This window comes from Gymnoscopelus microlampas, assembly GCF_963454915.1.
Source record: "Gymnoscopelus microlampas genome assembly, chromosome: 19".
In the NCBI taxonomy this organism is placed as follows: Eukaryota; Metazoa; Chordata; class Actinopteri; order Myctophiformes; family Myctophidae; genus Gymnoscopelus; species Gymnoscopelus microlampas.
In genome coordinates this window covers 10,326,471-10,333,030 of record NC_139956.1, presented here as the reverse complement: position 1 = coordinate 10,333,030, position 6,560 = coordinate 10,326,471, and the positions used below count along the sequence as shown (strand labels likewise).

The 6,560-nt window shown below is 37.0% G+C and overlaps 1 long non-coding RNA gene across 1 annotated transcript; it reads right to left on the bottom strand.

Moving 5' to 3' along the window:
- Positions 1-2,335: 2,335 nt before the first annotated feature.
- Positions 2,336-4,107, bottom strand: LOC311034583. The gene is made up of 2 exons (XR_014599599.1): positions 3,119-4,107; positions 2,336-3,086 (listed from the first exon to the last, which is right to left on the bottom strand). It is a non-coding gene; the product is annotated as an uncharacterized lncRNA (long non-coding RNA).
- Between the last annotated feature and the right edge of the window lie 2,453 nt (positions 4,108-6,560).

Below are 6,560 nucleotides of genomic sequence, written 5' to 3'. Positions count from 1 at the left end.
CCCTGAAAGTCATCCCTAACACCATTAGTGCAACCGTTGCCCCCACTGCTGCACCTGCTACGGTCGCAGGTATGTTTTTTTTAATATATATATATATATATATATATATATATATATATATATATATATATATATATATATATATATATATATATATATATATATATATATCATTAAAATGTAATTCAATATCTGAAATGTCATATTGTTGCTGTCGTGTGGAAACCTTGTAAGTCAATCATTTCTTTAAATGGCTTGAAAATGCACACTGTCCCACCCATCTGCCCACTTAACACGACTTCTGTTATGTGGTCAGATGGGTGGGCTGCGAATGCAGCATCATGTGTTCTTCTGAGAGCTAAGTTGCCTAACATAGTGGAGCTAATAACAATTCCAGTGCAAACATATTTAAAAAAGAAAATAACCTTAAGATACTTTTTCAGATAATTTTCAAACCTCCCTCTTCTTTACTCTCAGTTAATCAGACAAACTTACGCCCTGTCTGTAACGTCGTCATATGATAAATTGTGAAAACAGCTGATCTACAACCAATCTACAAGCTCACAACGATTGCATCTGTTTTTTGATTGATCGAATATTTTATTTGACAGAAATGCAAACAGCATTAGTACAGTCAAACACTAAAAGGATAACACAAAAAAGTGTTTCCATTGAGGTCCTTTATATTCAATGTATCAACATGGTATAAAAAATAACACCAAAATACAATATCATCACAAATATAAAACACTATGATGTGCAGAGTAGGAAAAAATGGGGCGGGGGGGGTTGAGCAAGGGAGAAGTGATTTTTAAGGGATGGGGTCAAGGCATTCCACAGGGTGGCAATGCTGTAGAAGGAGAATTTCTTTACTACAGTGAGCTTGAAGAGTGGATATTTTCGCTAATACCTACAACTTTTTAACACTATTTTAAAAGATTGAAAACTGGGTAATGTTTTGAAAATTTTGCACAAAATAGGGATGCCTGGGGTTAATGTGGTTAAAAACTTGTTTTTGCAGTTGCTGAAGCACTCATCACTAAGCGTCTGAGATTCAGATCGGCAGGAGAAACAGACACGTTTACAGCTGACCTGCTGAATCCATCATCTTCTACTTTTCGCGATCGATCCAAAATCTTAAAGGAAAATGTACGTAACAACTGAGAAAGAAAATGGTGGTGATGGAAATAATATATTAAAGAAAGCATTGTGTAACAGGTTTAAGGTGAAATGGTCTGATATCTTCATTACAGGATAATCTTACTTTTTTATATCAAGAATGTAAAGTGATTCACGGACAGATTCCTTGTTTTTATTTCAACAGCTTGAACCCTTCTACAGATTAGAATTCAGCACATTCAGATCATTGACAGTGTTTGCATTCAGGTAATATGGCGAGTCTTGCCGACTAAACTCACTTGCTTTTCAATGAAAGATGCAATCCTGAACTTATTTTAATGAATGAAACATTAGTTTAATCAATCCGTATGGTAGATTATCAGTACAATATAACTAGCCCTTTTCTCCAGTGAGAAATTTAGAACCTGGTGTCGGGTAGGAAACCCACTGGTTGACAAATAGTACTGCCTCAAGCTCATAACACTATCTCCATAACTAGTATATCTGCAGTGGTTGGAGCAGGTGGTCTCCCAACACTTCCATTGAGAAATGTAGACCCTGGTGTTGGGAAGGCACCTACTGATTGACAAGTAGTATAGACCAGTGCTCAAATCCCGGGTAGGACATACAATTTACGGATTTCAGCTTTAAGGAAACAATGGCCCACCAACCATGATTATTAAAAAAATATTGTTGTTTAGTCAAATCAAGTCAAGTGTATTTGTGTAAAATACTTTTGTGATTTTTTTCCCAGCAATGGATCAATCATCAATGATATCGACCTATCATTCAGTTCCTCATCCACTCCTAGTGATGCTCAGATTGTAGATGTTTTGGTCAAAGCAGCAGGTCAAGTTACAGCCTTCCACATCGACACCACCTCCATCACTGTTAATGGAATACGTAAGCAAGTACCCGATCAATTCAAGACAGACAAATATTATAACATCTTTTTTGTTTTGATGTGTAGCATGCTTTCTTTTTTCTTGATTCACAGTGTGTTGTTCGAGTGGGGCACGCCACAACACGAGCATCTTCACTGCATTGTCTCTGGTGGTATTGGCATGGCTGTTTTCAAGCCAGCAATAGTGTCACTCCTGAAGTACATCCAAGATGATAAAGGACCATGAGAAGGGACTTAAATGTCTGACAGATGATAATGATCTCACGTTTTAGAGGACTTTGAAATCATTACCAGATTTTCTTTTTTTTTGTATTTTAATGTAATGGTCAAATGTAGCCTATTGGTGAGAATGATAATTCTGTTAAATGAATCCACACTGCTGACTTTGCCTTTCTTACCAGAGACATTCCCCACAATTCACAATCCACTATTTATCTTTTGGCATATTCACATACTGAACTTGCTTGAAGTTTAACAAACAATTCAAATAACATATATTTTTTGTCTTCCTTAAACCATGGTTATAAAGATTACACTTTTTTACTGCAACGTATATACAAAGCTTATTGATATAAATATATGTTTTACAGTCACTAAATACATACCAAATTTACATTAAGTCGACAGTTGGGTGACGGGGGTACCATACTGCAATTATAGATTGGGACTTGAGGCAAAGGTCTGTTTTTAGTAGATACATGAGATAGATGGATCACAACTGCACTGTTTCTAAAAATGGGTTTCTTTGATTACAGTTATCTTCTCTTGTGCAAAACAAAGGCTTTTTATTTTTTCCACAAGAGTGCCTTGGTAAACTGTATCACCCTTATACCAAAGAGCAGCTTATTTGGATTTTACTCCTCTCGTAGTTGTCTACTTCCCTTATTATTCCCATGTATATTTGTATGAGATACAAGCAAAATGCAGTACTATGTTGCAGACAGTGCAGGCCAGGATAATGATGGACTATATTAAAGGAAAGCAATGGTCTGAATGATTTAGTACATTTTATAGTTTACATATTTTTAATGCACTGTATTTATCAGACTTGAGTGTAATCTGCCTCTGTATTTATCAGACTTGAGTGTAATCTGCCTCTGTATTTATCAGACTTGAGTGTATTCAGTGAGATAATTGAGTACAGTTTTTCTTAGAGATGCATCTTTATGATGTATGGAATACCTTTGTTTATCTGTGGCAAAAAAAACTATGTTGAGTTGAGTACATAGAAATGTGCTTTGTTAGCACACATGAAGATCAGCAGTTTGCATAAGAAATGTTTATGGTATTGTAGGAGCCAAATGGGCACTGATTGAAGTGATTGACAAAGGCACCGCATTGGCACATTGGTGGTGGGAGTGTCGCTGTGGGTGGCCTCAGTGGCTATAAATAATTACTCTAACCCGCTCACTCTATGGCTGGTTTGACCAAGGAGGTAGGGTGAGCTGGGAGGGTTATGTTTTGTTGACTGCTTTTGTTATTTGCTCACTGTTTAACTTATTTTGTGCACATATTTATTACATATGTATTTATTGGAAATTGTAATAATTGCGTTTTTATCCCTGCTTCTGTCAGACTGAATTAAAAACATGCATTTCCTTTTGGGAAATGCAGACTGTAGAATGTAGGCTGTTAGATATTTATGTTTGATAATATCACAATATAACAATTTAATTTAAAAGAAAATGTATGTTACCAATTTAAACCTAAAAAGAGCAAAAGTGTTGCACACTAGCTCCATAATCCAAAAAAAAGCTTTAATAATACATTTTTTGGCCGACCGGCCTTCTTCAGAGTCAACAGAATTTTACATTATATTTGCTATTTGTCATACAAAGAAGTAGCCTATATAGGGCTGAACCCCCCCGACCCCTTTTCTTTGCCAGTCAGTGCCTTGTTGTTCAAGTTTTGTGAAATAGCTGTTAGTCTAATGACTCCAATCGTAAACCAATGACCTTTTCCACAGTTAATTCACCACCTATGCTTGTATTATCTTGTTTCTTTTTTCGTTTATAAAAAGGTCATGATATATATGTATACTGGCATACTTGCTGTTGTGATATGATGAATAAAAACAATTGATAACAAAAATATATATAAAAAACAGCGCCAAAGTTATTTTAACATCATCCTTAAATTATTACATGTTCGAAAAAGGATAGGAAGAGGTTTCTGTGAAAATGATCAGGTCCTACCCCTTCTTTATGAGGGCTAATTCACTTGCTAGGAAAATGCAAAAAAGCAACTATGATGACTTCTGGAAAGAGGTCAGGGTCATGAATAATTCTAAAACCTCTTTACCATCTGATATTGAGGGTGTCTGTGGCCAAGAGAAGATTGCTAAAGTGTGGCGGGAGAATTACTGTAATCTTTTTAACTGTGTTAAGAGCAATGCTGTGGTAATTGATAATGTTGACCTATCCGCAAACATGGTAGTCAAATCAGCTGATGTTTCTGATGCCATCAAGTTGCTTGACAACAACAAGGCTTGTGGACTGGACTGTATTACTGCAGAACACCTAAAGTATGCCAGCTTTAGGCTCTGTCCCCTGCTTGCTATGTGTTTCACAGGCCTCATGGTTCATGGTGTTCTTCCTGAATCCACTATGTCTGTTCTGCTGGTGCCTGTCTTGAAAGACAAGCTGGGAAGCTAAATAGCATTGACAATACAGACCTATTGCCCTTGCCAGTATCTTGTCTAAAATATTGGAAAGAATCCTCCTAACTAGGCTGGAGATGTTTGTTCTCACTACTGATAATCAGTTTGGGTTCAAAAGAAAACATAGCACTGATTTATGTATATATGCCTTAAAGGAGATAGTTGACAAATACAGAAACCAGAGTTCTACTGTATTTTTATGCTTTATTGATGCTTCTAGAGCAATTGTTTCTGTCCACTGGTGTGCCTACTTGTGATGCACTTTTAAGACAATTGATGTACAATTTTATGTGTCGGCTTGATGTGTCCGTGAACAGCATCATAGAGGCTCTAACCAACCCTAAGAGAAGCAGTTATAGATACTCATCCAGGCTTAGAGAGCATTGGCGTAATAGCCTATACACTTTTTAATTTTTGACGCCTTATGAATTGGTGTGAGTGGGGTGGGGTGGGGGGCGGGTGCGCTTGAGTGATGTTTTGTTTTTTTTTGTTTTGTATACATTGTAAAAAAAGAAAAAATGTTAGCAGGTCAAATTTGACCCGTGATTCACATTGATGAATAAAGACCAGAGGCTTCAACTTCTGTAACCTTATCTAGTCCACAAACACCAAAAAAAAGTAAGTTACGTTAGAACTGGAATAGCCATATTCGGTGTGCTAACAGTGGAGCAAATGCACTGATAACCTGAACCGCAAGTAAAACCCATACTAACCAAGCTATGTCACAATTAGATTTGGCCTCTCCTTCATCAAATTTAACTAATATGAGTATATCAATAACCAATCATAGCCTTTGTTTTTCACCTACAGTATAAAGACCCTTATTACAGTCATGACAAGCATACGCAGGACCATACAGCAATACAGAGCGCACAAGGACAAGCATATAAAAAGTTGCATCTGTACACTACCATGCATGACACATTACCAGAAACAAGACAGACCAGTTCATATAGGACAAACAATATTACAATCGCAACCACTGTAAAAAAGGAGACAAATATGCTATTACAAACTATACACCCAAACCAACAACCTCCTCGACAGCAGAAACTGCAGAGAAACCACTAATGGCATTGGCTTCAAACCACTAGTGGCATTGGTTCAGTATCCTCTGAAATCAATGCAAAACTGTTCCAAAACATAATGTGCAGGGTTGCATTGCTCATGGGACGACCTTGCACGCCGTGCAAGAACCTATTTGAACAGGAGCACAGGCAGGCACATGCATAGATTTAAAACTTTAAATTCACACCTCAACAAAGTTTACAAAGGCTCCCGACTCACACCAGGTGAATTAACATAGGAATGAGCCTAGATGCATATCAATTGTCCATTGTGTGACCTGTAGTGTAGGTGTTAAGCGACGTGCATGCACGACATCATTAAAATAGAGTGCAACCACGTTCCAATTCAGCAATGCAACACTCAACTCAACTCAACTAACATTTTATTTATAAAGCACATTACAATGACCAAGGCCAACCAAAGTGCTATACAACAAATCAAAACAACAATGTTACAATAATACATACAGTGCAAAAATACAATATAAAAATACAAAATACAAGCGGCGATTAAAAAAGCATAACAGAAGATAGTGAGGTGGAGACAATAGTTGTGGTGTGTGTGTGCAAGAGCCAGGGAAAAGAAGTAGGTCTTTAGTAGTGATTTAAAAATGTCTATGGACTGAGAGGCTCTTATATTAAAATAAAGGCTATTCCAGAGCCTCTAGACCTTTTATTGGTTGTGAGCTCAATCAGTAGCAACTGATCAGCCGACCTTAGGGGTCTGGGTGGAATATAGTCATTGATGAGGTCATTGAGGAAAAGGGGGCTAGCCTGTTGCGTGCTTTAAAAGCAAGCATTAAAATCTTAA